Below are 15,509 nucleotides of genomic sequence, written 5' to 3'. Positions count from 1 at the left end.
AATATTTTCTTTAATTAAATACCCTCTTTTTATATTGCAGTCACTACCGGGGTCAGACCCCCAAAAACATATAGGGGGTCATTCTGACCCCGGCGGGCGGCGGTTGCCGCCCGCCTAGAGGGAACTGCCATTTGGCCGCCCCGCGGTCAAAAGACCGCTGGGGCCATTCCAACTTTCCCGCTGGGCCGGCGGGAAAGGGGCCTGCAACACTGAAGCCGGCTCCGAATGGAGCCGGCGGTGTTGCAGGTGTGCGACGGGTGCAGTTGCACCCATCGCGCTTTTCACTGTCTGCTAAGCAGACAGTGAAAAGAATGCTGGGGCCCTGTTAGGGGGCCCCCAGGGGCCCAAGGACACCCGTTCCCGCCATCCTGTTCCTGGCGGTAAAGACCGCAGCGCCGCCATGGCGGATTTGGTCAACCCGGGGAAATCCGGCAGGAAACCGCCGGACCCGGTTTTCTGACCGCGGCTTTACCGCTGCGGTCAGAATGGCCCAGGAAGCACCGCCAGCCTGTTGGCGGTGCTTCCGTCATCTGCGACCCTGGCAGTTTTGTACCGCCAGGGTCGGAATGACCCCCATAGTCATATAAACCAGGTCATAGTCATTGACACCTCTCTACAGGTCTGTTCAGTTCATGCCCCACCACTTTCAGTCTTCAACACCTGCCCCTGCCAAAAGGACTGTGATAACCTAAAACCTACAATATAAAGGAGGTTGATACTCAAGCCTCAGCTATTCATTTAATGGTTCAAATGTCCCCAAACGTAACTCGCAAGAGAGAATGTCAGAGTCAGCGCAAGCGATACCTCATGCTTCATTCAAGAAAGACAAAGACAACAAAGATCAGTCCAATGACAATTCCGGGATGCTGTAGACAGATATGCTTACTATGGAAGTTAAATGGAGCCTAGACAGGGTGTTTAACTTTATGTATGTTTCTGTCCCATACAGGATGCGAGAAACAGCCTTCAAAGTGGCCCTGTGACAACCACGCACCTGCAAGCCCACACTACTGTGTCTGGAATGTTGGCCTCTATTTGCATGCAGGTGCAGTCCTCGGGTTCCCTAGGACCAATCACATTCATCCATCACGCACGTAAGGCATTTCACTACCTGAGGGATCTGGTGTTCCCGGCAGCCATATTGGACATATAGGACTTAATTTTTCACAAGGGAAAATAAGCAATGGCTCCTAATCACTAATAAAATGTAATTATGTGCAAGTAACAATCTTTTATAATTGGACTTTCAGAGCAAGGCTTTTTTCCACTCAACAAGCTTCTCCAACATATATTACAATTGCACTACATGTGAAAGAGAAAAAGACCCACAAAATTCCTAACACTCTGCATTACCGCACTAATGCCAATAAAAATTATGCCCCACTTGTATGGCTGGGCTGGGTGCCCACTAGAGGAACAGATCAAACCAAGGTTAATGGGAGCCCTCGCCAGGGAACTCCCATTAAAGCTGGATTGATCCATTTCTGTTATGGACACTGGGCCTACCCACACAAGTGAGGTACCATTTTTATCAGGATACTTGGGAGAATGTTGGGTGGATGGATGTTTGTGGCTCCTTCCAGATTCCAGAACTTTTCATCACAGCAATGAGGAAAATGTGTTTTTTAGACAAAGTTTGAGGTTTGCAAGGGATTCTGGGTAAAAAAACGTGGTAAGAACCATGTAAGTCAGCCCATCCTGAATACCCCTAGTTTTCTAGTTTTCAAAAATGTACGGGTTGGCTAGGGTTTCCCTAGGTGCCACCTGAGTTAGAATCCAAAATCTAGAGCTATCCACATTGGAAAAAAGGGATTGTTTTGAGGGGAAAAACGTTGCGCTTTCAGACATTTCCTGCCATGGGCATTAGGTCTACCCACACAAGTGAGGTGTCATTTTTAGCGGGATACATGGGGGGAGTGCCAAATGGTTTCCAACAGTTCTAGAATTTTCCTATTACAAAAATGTGAGGAAAATGTCAAAGCCTGAGGTTTGCAAGGGATTCTGGGTAATAAAACATGTAACATGTAGAGAGCCATGCATCAGATATATCCCTAGTTGTCTAGTTTTTAAAAATGTGTAGATTGGCTCGGTTTACCTATGTTCCGACTGAGCTAAGGTGCAAAACCTAGAGCTATCCACATTTTAAAAAAGGTTCAGTTTTCAGTGGAAAGAAGTGATCATCAACGTTACCTTTTTGACCATTTCCTGTAGTTGGCACTAGGTCTATCCACACAAGTGACTTAGCCTTTTTATTAGGAGCTTTGGTGGAGTGTTAGGTAGAAGGAAGTTTGCGGCTCCCCACAGATTTCAGAACTTTTCATCAAAGAAATTTGAGGAAAATGTGTTTTTTAGTCAGATTTTGAGGTTTGTGAGGGACTCTGCGTAAAATCAAATGTGGTCATGCAAATCAGCCCACCTTTAATACCTAATGCATCTTGTTTTTAAAAATATACAGTTTGGGTAGATTTCTCTAGATACCGGCTGAGCTAGGGTCCAAAATCTAGAGCTACCCACATTGAAAAAAAAAGGTTCTGTTTTTGGTGGAAAAATGCAAGGCGTCAATGTTGTGCTCTGGACCGTCTCCTGTTGCAGGTACTAGGTCTACCCACACAAGTGAGGTACAATTGTTATTGGGAGACTTGGGGAATGCTGGGTGGAAGCAAGTTCTTGGCTCCCTGCAGATTCCAAACCTTCCACCACAGAAATGTGAGGAAAATTTGTTTTTATTGTCAAAGGATGAGGTTTGCAAGAGATGATGACTAAAAAACCTTGTGATAGCCATACCAGTCAGCCTACACTGGATACCCTTAGGTGTTTAGTTTTAAAACACATACAGGTTGTCTATGTTTCCATCAGTGCCGGCTGTGCTAGGGTCCAAAATCTAGAGGTGTCCACATTGGAAAAAAAAAGTCAGTTTTCAGCAAAAAAATGTAATGGGGCAATGTTGGGCCATTTCCTCTTGTGGACACTAGTTCTATCTACACTAGTGATGTACCATTTCTATTAGGAGACTCAGGGGAGTGCCGGTTGGGAGTATATTTGTGGTTTCCCACATGACTTCAAAGCTTCCCATTAGAGAAATGTGAGGAAAATATGCTTTTTATGTCAAAGTGTGAGGTTTGCGAGATATTCTAGGTAAAAAACATGTGGTTGGAGCCATGGAAGTTGGCCAACCCTTGATACCTATTGTGTCTTATTTAAAAAAAATATACAGGTTGGGAAGGTTTCCCTAGGTGCCAGCTGAGCTATGGTTCAAAATCTAGAGCTACCCACATTGAAAAAAGGGTAAACGTTTGGTGGCAAAATGCAAAGTGTCCATGTTGTGTTTTGGGCTGTCTTCTGTCGTGGGCACTAGGTCTACCCACACAAGTGAGGTATCATTTTTATTAGGAGCCTTGGGGGAGTGCTAGGTACAAGGAAGTGTGTGGCTCCCCACAGGTTTCAGAACATTTCATCAGAGAAATTCGAGGAAAATTTGTTTTTAGTGAAAGTTTGAGGTTTGTGAGGGACTCTGCTTAAAAAAAATGTGGTTAGCCAGGCAAGTCAGCCCACCTTTAATACCTAATGCATCTTGTTTTAAAAAATATACAGTTTGGGTAGATTTCTCTAGATGCCGCAGTAGCTAGGGTCCAAAATATAGAGCTACCCACATTGAAAAAAAGGTTCAGTTCAGAGTGGAAAAATGTAAGGCGTCTATGTTGTGCTCTGGGTCGTCTCCTGTTGCAACACTAGGTCTACCCACACAACTGAGGTACAGTTTTTATTGGGAGACTTGGGAAATGCTGGATGGAAGCAAGTTCTTGAGTCCCTGCAGATTCCAGTACTTTCCACCACAGAAATGTCAGGAAAATGTGTTTTTTAGTCAAGGGATGAGGTTTGTAAGGGATCCTGAGTACAAAACGTGATGAAAGTCACAATAGTCAGCCCACCCTGGACACCCTTAGGTGTCTAGTTTTGAAAAATGTACAGGTTGGCTAGGTTTACCTTGTTGTCCGCTGAGCTGGGATTCAAAATCCAGAGCTGCCCATATTGGAAAAAAAAGGTTCAGTTTTAGGTGGAAGAATGTGATGCATCCATGTTAAGGTTTTGGCCGTTTCCTGTTGTGAGCTCTAGGTCTACCCACACAAGTGAGGTACTATTTTTTCAGGGAGACATGGGGATGCTTGGTGGAAGGAGGTTTCTAGCTTCCTGCAGATTCCAGAACTCTTCATCACAGAAATATGAGAAAATTTTGTTTTTTATTCAAAGTTTGAGGTATACACGGGATTTTAGGAAAAAAAAAACATGATGTGAACCACGCAAGGCAGGCAACCCTGAACACCCCAATGTGTCTAGTTTTAACAAATGTACATCTTGGGTAGGTTTTCCTATGTGCAGGCTGAGCTGGGGTCCAAAATCTAGAGCTACACATATTGAAAAAAGGCTCACTTTTTGATGGTAAAATGAGACGCATCCATGTAGGGTTTTGGGCCATTTCCTGTACCAGGCACTAGGTCAACACATAGAAGTAAGCTACCATTTTTATTAGGAGTCTTGAAGGAATGCTGGTTGGAAAGAAGTTAATGGCTTCCCACAGTCACCAGAGCATTCCACCACAGAAAATAAGGAAAATGTCTTTTTTTAAGTCAAAGTCTGAGGTTTTGGCATTGATTCTGGGTTAAAGACATAGTGAGAGTCAGACATGTCAGCCCACCCCAAATACCCTATGGCCCATATTTATACTTTTTTAGCACCGCATTTGTGCCACTTTTTGATGAAAAATACAATAGTATTTTGTAAGTTTGCACCACTTTTGTGTCAAAAAATGACGCAAATGCAGCGCTAAAAAAAGTATAAATATATATATGGGCCTATGTATCTACTTTTCAAAAATGCACATGTTGGTTAGGGTCTCCTAGGTGCTTGCTTAACTAAAATCCAGAGCTACCCACATTTGAAATAAGGATCAGTTTCCAGTGGAACAATGTGATTTATTCATGTTCTGTTTTGGGCTATTTCCTGTTGTGAGCTCTAGATCTACCCAGACAAGGGAGGTACCATTTTCATCAGGAGACTTGAGGGAATGCCAAGTGGAAGGAAGTTTGTGGTTTCCCATATATTCCAGAACTTGGAAAAATTTGCCTTTTGTCAATGTTTATTGTTTCAAGGGATTCTGAGTAAAAAACATGGTGGGAGCGACACAAATCAGCCCACCCTGGATACCCCTACCTGTCTAGTTCAAAAAATGCACGTTGGATAGGTTTCCACAGGTGCCAGCTGAGCTAAGTTCCAAATTCTAGAGCTACCTACATTGAAAAAAAGAGTATACTTTCAGTGGAAAATGTGATGAATCCATGTTCTGTTTTTGGCTGTTTTCAGGTGAGAGCACTGGGTCTATCCACATAAATGAGGTAACACTCTTTTGAGGAGACCTGGGGAGGATAGATTAATAGTACATGTGTTTTTACTAATTGGAGTTCGCTGCATTTGTGCCTTTCAAATGTGAGCCAGTGAATAAAAAAGATGACATTTAGAAAAAAGACCACTAAATCATTTGGTAGCATGGGTATCCACAAATTCAGAGATTAATAAATAACCATTGCTTCTAAGCTCAAATTTCTGTGCTCATTTCGGAAATATATAGCTTTCCTTGACACCCTTTTTTCATTCTGCCTATTTCGCTATATGAATTGGTCTAAACTCTGTACTTAATGAAAAACCATTGTACAGTGCAGCTCAGTTATTGGATCTGGGTACCTTTGGTTCTTGGGGATCCTACATACCCTTTACATTGCCTCAACCCAAAGGGTCCAGCAGATCTAATCGTATATTGCTATTGTAAGTCGGCCATCGTACACAAAGTTACAGATGAAAATGTTGTCACAAATGTTCGATTTTTCCTACTCACTTTAAAGCTTTGTTTCAAGAGTTATTGCCATTAGGAAAACCTTGAGGGATCTACAAATATGAGCCCTTGTTAATTTCAGAATTGAGTCTACTTTTCAGAAATCTATAGCTTTTGTAGATCACGCATGTTTTTTTCCCTGCAGGCAAACAAAAGACATGGCAGGAGGATGTCCGACTTAGACCTCATGGATTCTGGTAGACTCAATTTCATGCGGTTTAGGGTTTGGTTGAATCTTTCAACCAATCTGTTGGTTTGGGAATGGTAAGGAGTAAAGAACTTGTAGGTTACCCCATACTCCTTCCACATGGCCTTCATATTCCCTGACATGAAATTGGTAACCTGGTCAGATCCCACCTCCTTAGGGAAGCCTACATGGGTAAAGATCCTCATCAGTTCCCTGGCTCATGAGGGTACAGTGACAGTCCTTAGAGGGATACCCTCTGGGTACAGAGTAGCATGGTCAATCAAGAGCAGAATTATTCTGGTGCCCATGGCTGTCCTGAGGTCCAGAAGCCCAGATGTCCATCCTCTCTAAAGGGCTGCCAATGACAGGAAAAGGTTGTAGGATGGCTTGAATTTCCCCCCTGTCTTGCTACTTGCCTAACATGTAAGACAGCACCTACAGAATGCATCTGAGGCCCTCCTAATTTGAAGCCAATAGAAGTGTGTGCCAAGCATGTCAAAGGTTTTGACTTTTCCCAAATGACCTGCCACTAGCACATCATGAGCTAAACTCGGTAGAGTTGCACTAGATTCAGGAGCTTTATGCTCACTATACAATAAATCAGGTATTTACGGGAGTCGCTAACATCTGCCAGAGGCTCAGCCTGCTATCAAAGACCAACAAGAGTAGGGCATTCCTTCTGCAGTTTGCAGAGCTCCTCCCTGGTGGGACCCCCTTCCTGCAGCCAGCTGGACAGCTCAGGCAGGTTCCCCAGTTAGGCCATGTCCTCCCCTGTAGGCACCGGGGCATTTCCCTCAGGGTCAGCCTTCTCCCAGGAGTGGGTTTCTAGTGCCCCTCGTCTTTTCTCTTTCAGGCAGAACCCTGGGTCATTTTTCTAGGCTCCATGTCCTTCTGATGACCCTCTTGGACTGCCAGGGACCGTGTGGTCATGCACACCGCCTCAGGGAACCTCAACATCTCCAAGTGAGACCTGCTAATTACCCCGGATATTACATCACTGTCAACATCTTCTGTGGCATAATTGATAATGTCACTAACATTTACAGTAAAATTATTGAGGAGAAAACTGTGCATGATGGAGGTGTGAGTAGTAGGTACTGTAGCACAACAATTATAGTTATTTGAGAAAACCATAACTATAACTGCTGAATTTCAATCTTTTTGTGCGAGTAAGATGAGAACCTAATGATAACGTCCCATTGACCTTTGATTTGTTAAGTGAACATACATATATTCATTCAAAAACCCACAAATTAATTCACTTGCTTATTCACTCACTCATTCATCATCTCTTTATTTCTTCCATTTGCTGTTTAACTTGTATATATATTACTTCATTCATTCAAATCATGCCACTATATAAAATTATGATTATGCGAAGTATTTTGATTTACAAATTTTCTAATGGAAAAGGGGAATAGAATATGTTTTTTTTCTTTAATGCTTAACTTCAATCCTTGACTAACATGGGAATATTGTAAAGGGGTGAGGGAATCAGGTTCCTGTTCCACATTACAAGGTACAGGCGGCATTGTTTTTAAAATCAGATAATTAATATTGTACAATAAATCCCTAAATGCTGCTATTTTGCTGATGATCTTTCAAATACTATGGCCCTCATTATGAACATGGCGGGAAAGACCGCACTGCCGGCAGTGGTGGTAACTACTGTCAGCAGTCAGGCTGTCTGGGACACCAAATAATGAAGCACTTGAAAAACAGGCAGCCTGAAAAACACCCACCGCCAGCAGAGGAGTGTCGACAACAACAGAAGAGGCCGCCCACAGTCTGACGGAAAGGCCCTACCCACCCAACAAATAATGAAGCACTAGACCACTGTCAGTTCTGGGGTGGGGGACCACCGCCATGCAAAGCCTGGCGGAAATGAATCAAATAAAAGGAAACACTCACCGGAGGCTCACACAACATGCCGAAGCAGACTTGGAGAGAGAGTTGCAAATCATGCCAGTGCTGCTCCTTGCCATATACCTCCACAAACGAGACCACCAACGAAGACAGCGACGGTAAGTACCACAACCTACTAAATAAGAGAAGAGATGCCACAGTTACATACCCACCCACTCCACCCACCCCGCAAAGCACTCACAACCCCTCACAACATCACAATCCATACACACCTGAGGAAGAGGTACTTACTCGACACAAACCCAAGACAACCTGTCCAAAGTACACACATGTGCACAACACCCCCCCCACAATGAAACGAGGAACCACGGATCCAGAGTGTGCCAACACCAACACTGGCCACACAAACTTTAATAAAGCTCCAGGAGCAACAGATTGTCCACATTAGGCCAATGGCCAGTCCATAACAAAAAGGCAGATGGGCCCAAATGGCCAGAACTTGACTCCCACATGTGCACATGTACTCCACCGTAAAGGGGCATCAATGGGGCAGTCAGGCACCTCAGGGAACAGGGGCAGGTGGTGTTGGGGTGGGGACTTACATCTGGGAGGAGGGGCTTGGGCTTAAATTTGGGAGGTGGAGGGGGTTTGGGTTTAGACTTGGAAGGTGGGGGAGCGGGCTTGGACTGGTGGGGCGGCAGATGTTCCTGGGCCAGCATGGGGCCTCTTGCTCACAGGGGAAGGTGCACGAGAATAGGAAGGGCGGACAGAGGTGTACTTGGACGTGGGAGGAGTGGACAGGGCAAGGAGGTGGACACTTTTAGGGACGAGATGGGGTGGGCCAGTGGGTTCAAAAAGGTCTACACTGGATAGGGAAAGTTTCTTAGGGGCAGTTGGAGTGGACCTGGAGGAAGGTGTGGGAGGTGGAGGTAGAGGGAGTGGTTGTAACAGGTGTAGGTGTGCGTGACGTGGATGCAGGTGCCTGTACAGTATGCTGAGGTGTGGTGGATGTGTGTTGGGTGGGTGTCTGGAAACGTTTGAGTGTCTTGGGAGGTGGGGATGGACACAGTGGGACAAGACAGGCTGCCAGTGTAAATGTATGTTGTCTGGGTGTCTGCATGTTTGCTGAGTGTGCTGCAAGTGGTAGTCAGAGTTGTTGTGGTGAGTGCAGGTGTGGTGTCTGGAGTGCATGAATGGATGTCTGATGTTGTGGTGAGTGCAAGAATGGGACCAGAAAGAGTGAATGCAGGTGTAGTGCCTGTGAGTATGCATGTAGAGGTGACAGACAGGGAGGCAGAAGAGGTGGACACAGAGGGGGAAGTGGATGTTGTTGTGTGTGCCTTTGTATGTTGGCTGTGTGTGTATGCCTGTGGTTGGAAGTGTGGTGCTTGTGTTTCTGTGTGTGCTTCTTGTGTGTTGAGGTGTGAGCATGGCTGTCTGAATGTGTGCTTTGGATGAGTGAAGGGAGTGGGATGCTGGAAGGGGTAGAGGTGGTTGGACGGGGGATGGAAAGACCAGGGGCACTGGCTGCCATCAGAGGAGGCCAGAGCCTGAGAAGATCTCTGTAGGCAAGACACAGCACCATGAATGCCATCCAGGTATGCATTGGTCTGCTGCATGGGGGATGCTAGCCCCTGGATGGCATTAACAATGGTTGTCTGCCCTACAGAGATGGTCCTCAGGAACTCAGTAGTCTCCTCCATGAGGGCAGCAGGGCTGACTGGGGCAGGGGATGAGGTGCCTGGGGCGAAGGAGACACCCACCCTTCTGGGTGAGCGGGCACGGGCAACTGGGTGGGGTGCAACTGGAAGGGCGGTGATGGTATGGGGGTAGTTGTCCCCCCGGTACTCCCCTCACCCTCCAACCCACTGGACTCCTTGGTGTCGCTTGACTCTGCCTCCTTGGAACCGTGATCCGCTGCATCCTCACTCGCCGGTGCCACTGCTTCCTCACCAGATGATGCTGATGTACACAGACAACACAAGAGTACGGATGGGGGAGACAAAACAGGAGAGAAATCTGTAAATCCCTGAATGGATGTACATAACTGGTTCACACATACTCCCACCCAGCAAATATACCAACATGCAGCACCTACAGCTATACTCATAGCTATGCCCTTGACTAGTGGCCACAACCCTGGTATACATCCATCTCCAACATTACAGAAGGACCTGAAGAACTGCAGACTTGCCCCTTATCATCTAACTGCCCATGCGGACCATTATGCTAAATGACATCAGTCAGAGTCCTTGCCACTAGACAGCATACGTATCACAGCACCCTCAGACATCCATCATGGAGGCATACAATGGTCTTGATACTCACCCCCTTGTGTCTGCTGTGCAGCCTTCAAGCACCCATCCAAGTCTGGATATGCCACCACCAGAATGCGGTGCATTAGAAGGGTCAGGGCCTGACGGGCACCCCTTCCTCATTGGGAGGTCTTCCCCAGCTGGGCCTCACGGATCTTCCTTGCCCAGCGCGGCAGGCCCTCCCACCGCTTCCTGCAGTGGGTGCTCCGCCAGTTGTAGACCCCAAGAGTCCGCACCTCCCTGGCGAATGGCATGCCAGAGTCCCCTCTTTTGATGGGCGCTGGCTTGTAGTAGACACACAGGAAAGAAACACTGAGGTCAGAATAAGCACATGTGATACCGCTGGCCATATATCTCCTATGGGACAGACACTTGAAACAGCATTACAGCACCTCACTTACGTAGATTGTCATGCATTGAACGGCTGTGAAGTTACAAATTGTGGACACATGTGTAGAGGCATACACATCCATGCTCCCCAGTCCACCTACTCACCTGCACCTCTGGTCGACTATATAGCTCGGCATACAGGGGTAGGACCCCGTCCACCAGCTTGTCCAGCTCCTCCGTTCTGAACGCCGGGGCACTTTCCCCTGTGACTCGTGCCATTTCCATGACCAGAGTCAGGACACAGCAGCACACTCAATGGAGTACTTGCATGCATGGAATCCAGGAGTCAAGTGAAGCTGGGATGCTGCAATAGAGGCGGGGTGCACCGTCACCACCGGCGGTAATCATGATAGCTCCATATTCCCCATTGACAACCATGTGAACCAATGAATGGGTGCACGGCGGTGAACAACGCCTTACGCCATTACGACAACTGCTGGCGGTATGAGGTCACTTCCACTGCTATATATCTGGATGACAGGGGGCTGACATTTTGCTAACTACTACACAGTTATTATTTGGTCATTGGCCCCATGATGGCCCTATGGACCCCAGCCCCCAAACGCATGGCCAAAAGAACATTTACTCACCACAACAGTCCAGATGTGTCAGTTAGGACATGTCACTACAGTTTAACATCCTACAATGCTTATGTGTCACCTACTTGTATGACAGCAGTGTTATCTACACAACTTGTTGTGCAAATGAATTTGTGTACCTCACATGTGTTCTCCACTCCTCCTAGGTACAGACCCATGTGGCGAGGGAGGGCCCCATCTGTGTACAGACCACTTGTTGATTTGGAGACCATGGTGGAACGTCACATCATTATCAATTACAGACTCACTCTTGCTGCAATTCATGAACTTTGCACATTACAGGACCCATCACTGAGACCAGCTAATCAGAATCAGCATGCCATCCCTACTGAAGTGCAAGTGCTCTCTGTACTCCATTTCCTGGCTATGGGCTCATTTCAGGTGACAGTTGTCATGGGTGCAGGCTTTTTACAGCCAATGTTTTGCCTCATCCTGTCCAGATTCCTGGATGCATTTGTACAACACATGCAGTCATAAGTGAGGTTTCCCCAAAGTGCTGAACTACCTGCCATCAAGTCTTACTTTGATGCCTTTGCCAACATCCCCCATGTGATAGGTGCCATTGATGGCACCTACATAGCTCTCATCCCCTCAAGAATAAGTGAACAGGTGTACTGGAACATAAAGAACTTTCACTCAATGAACATTCAATCGGTGTGTACTGCAGACCAGTACATCTCCCATGTGAATACCATGTTCCCTGGATCAGTCCATGATTCAATTGTGCTGAGGAACAGCAGTGTGCAGACAGGAACAACTACAAGGTGACAGAGGATGGATCATATGTGAGTGTGGCTAACACTTTTTCTCTACATTGCTGACAGCCAGGCTGTATGCAATTGAGGGTAGTTAGTTACACTCATGTTTTTTCTACTTTTGTAGGAGATTCTGGCTACCCCAACATGCATTGGCTACTAACACTAGTGAGGAATCCTAGAACAGATGCTGAGAGGAATTACAATAAGGCCCATGGACGTACTAGGAGGGTGATTGAGCACACTATTGGTCTCCTGAAGGCTGGATTACGTTGCCTCCATATCTCTGGGGGTTCCCTGTGCTATGGCCCTGAGAAAGTGTGTATAATAGTGGTGGCCTGCTGCATGCTGTACAACGTGGCAGTGAGGAAATCTATCCCTCCTCTTGGAGGAGTAGGGTGCTGTATATCGAGACCAGCTTCCTCTGAGAGGGGATGAGAGTGATGGTGATGATGAAGAGGGGGAAGATGTACACTCCAGGATCCAACTGATCCAACTATACTTCCAGTGACTAAGAGGTACTGTTTGCTAATGTTGTTTTCTGTACTGCATACTGTCGGTCTGACTTATTCTCGATGGGGGCATTGGGTCTCTAGACATTTACACTGTAACAAGGTATTCAATTGCTATGTGACTTGATGAACAACTAGTTAGACACTTCTCCACACCATGTTGTGCATGGGGTGCCATTCCTACAATAAAGGTCAGATTATTTGATTTCAAGGGTAAATGCATTCACACTTCAATTTGATTCAACAAAATGACAGGGTACATTGACATTGGTGTACATGTGTTTTAATAGGTGCCAGGGATGCCATGGTGCTTTTGACAGTGTCGGCAATGGGCTGATGGTGGATGTCCATACTGGCTACATGGTCTCAGTGATTGAAGGCAGTGGTATGGGTCCATCTGCCCCTTGCAAGTTGTTATGTTGCTGTTGGCAGGTGAGGATGGTGGTTCAGTGGCACACTTGGGAGACAGTTTCTGTCAGAGTCACTTCTTTGACAGTGCCTTGGTCTTTGCAGGTGTACCAGTACCATAATTGGGTCTGAGGGACCATTTGAGGGCCTGTTTTTGGACTGTGCTGGTCTCCTGTGTGTCCTTAGATAGTTGCACCAGTCCAGTTGCTGCTGCTGATGTTGATGGCTGGTCTGTATTGTGGTCTGTGGTAGGGGCTTCTTGGTTTGTGGGGGTCTCGGGCTATGTTGGGAAGTGGTGCAGCAGCACCTCTGCAATGGCGGCAATGGTGGCATTGAGCTGTTTCCACTGCTCCATAGCCTCTTGGTGGTGTGCTATCTGCAGCCCTTGATTCTGCTCCAGGGTGGCCATGATCTGGCCCTTCCTGTCCTGGGTATGGTGGTATGCTCCCAGGACTTCAGAGATCACCTCCTGGGCTGCAGCGTCCATCCTTCCCCCTGGGCCACTGATGTCCTCCCACTGGGCCTAGCTGCCTGCGTCCCCTGCACAGGTCTGGCAGTACCACTTGTACTGGGGCCATCATCATCCTGCCTGTTGGTCGGTGGTGACTGTGACCTCTGTCCTTGTGTTCCACCAGTCTGTTGCCTGGATACACTGGTGTGGGGTAGTTTGGCCAGAACTGATGTTGGTGGCTGGGTGGTAGAGGGTGTCAGTGGTGTCCTGGGTGGGACTTCTGGATGGTGACAGTGACTCATAGGAACTCCTTGTTCTTTCCGTCAGGGTGGCATGGGTGGTGGTGCCTGTGGGGGGGGAATGGACATGTATGTTACATTTACATATTCAGGTGGGGTCCACAGGGCAGGACTATTTTGTACAGGTTTTCACCTTTTGCGTCATGCAGGGACCTATTGTGGGGTTGTCATTGCCTTTAGCATGGGATGTGGAGGTGCACTGTGGGTGGTGTAATGCCATGCAGGGATAGGTGTCTGTGCACATGGGGAGGGATGTGGGCCTGTTGGTGGGTTTGTGGGCATGCAGGGTGTGTGGATGTAGTGATTGTTGCCTGAGTGGGGTAGTGGTACTGGTAGTAGTCAGAGGGGTGTGGAGGTGCATGCATTACAGGTGTGGTGGATATGGGGTAATTGTAGATGACTTTCCCGAGTCCATTCCTCCAGTGAGGCCAGTGAGGCCCTCAGGGTGCAGGATGCCCAGTACCTTTTCTTCCCAGTCTGTGTAGTCAAGGGGTGTTGGTGGGGATCCCTCCCAGTCTTCTGGACAGCAATGTGGTGCCTGGATGCCATGGACCTCACCTTCCTGCGCAGGTCGTTCCATCTCTTGCTGATGTCATCCCTTGTGTGTGGATGGCTTCTCACTGCATTGATCTTGTTGACTATTGTTTGCCATAACTCCATCTTCCTGGCGATGGGTGTGTGCTGGACCTGTGCCCCGAATATTTGTGGCTCAACCTTGAGTATCTCATCCACCATTGTTCTTAGTTCCCTTTCTGTGAAGCGTGGGTGTTTGGGGGTGCCAAGGTGTGTGTTGTGGATGGTGTGTTGTGTGGATGGATATTGGTGAGGGTGCTGTTGTGTGGTTGGGTGTGTGAGTTGTGTGCTGTTGCATTCAGCGTCTGCTTGTAGTGTTGTCAGTCTGGCTTCTCCTATTGGCGATGCAAAGGATTGTGGGGTGTGTCTGTGCGTGTTTTATAGTGTTGTGGATGTATGTCAGGTGTGTGGGTTTCAAAGTTGCCAATGTGTGCATTTCTTGCTGTTGGGTCCCATTGCTGGCCGTGGCGGCCTGTACTGCCATTGGTCTTTAGGCGTCCACTGACCACCTCAGTGATTTCTGCATCATTATTTTGAGGGTGGGGATTTGTATGCTCGGCGGTGGTGGGTGGGATGTGCAGCTTTTTCACCGACAAGGCCCTGGCGGTGGTTAATGGTAAGAAAAATGTTGGTGAATTCTGTTTTTGGCATCTTTTTATGGCAGGTTTCTGTTCACTGCCCATGGCGGTATTCTGTTCACCATCGCCATGGCGGGTGACAGTGTTTACCGCCATGTTCATAATGAGCCCCTATGTTTCTAGACATATATTTTCAGTTGCCACTTAAAGTACACGTTCTTACTTGTTGGAAAGTGGTTTATTGGGAAGGACAGGTATCTACCTACACTTAGTAATAAAACCACAATCACATATAAAATCCATCCAAGTTCTCAATAATTTAATCCTTGCTCAACTTTTGGTAGCTTTGTGTACTTGTTGCTTACAAGGAGTCCACTCCTAGATCTTTGTGGTGAAGTCCAGGGAGTGCAGCAGCTGCATTCCTTAAGAATGCATTCCTTCTTGGTGCATACCAGGGTTTCAGCAGAGCAGTCCTTCATCTTCAGATTTCTTCCATCAGGTATCTGAGTTACTCTTTTATCCCAGTTTCTGGGCTGGCAAACAGGGGTGCACCCCTGACTAATGGGGTGCAGGGTGCCACTCTCTTTAATAAGTACTTCCTTAGAAGTGTCACATTTTTGCCCCAGAAAGCATCCAAAACTGATTAAAAATCTCATGAAAGTTCAGTTCTTGTTAAGCCCTTTCACAGTGTG

The sequence above is a fragment of the Pleurodeles waltl genome, chromosome 6 (assembly GCF_031143425.1).
Source record: "Pleurodeles waltl isolate 20211129_DDA chromosome 6, aPleWal1.hap1.20221129, whole genome shotgun sequence".
NCBI lineage: Eukaryota > Metazoa > Chordata > Amphibia > Caudata > Salamandridae > Pleurodeles > Pleurodeles waltl.
Note: the sequence above shows the minus strand (reverse complement) of the source record.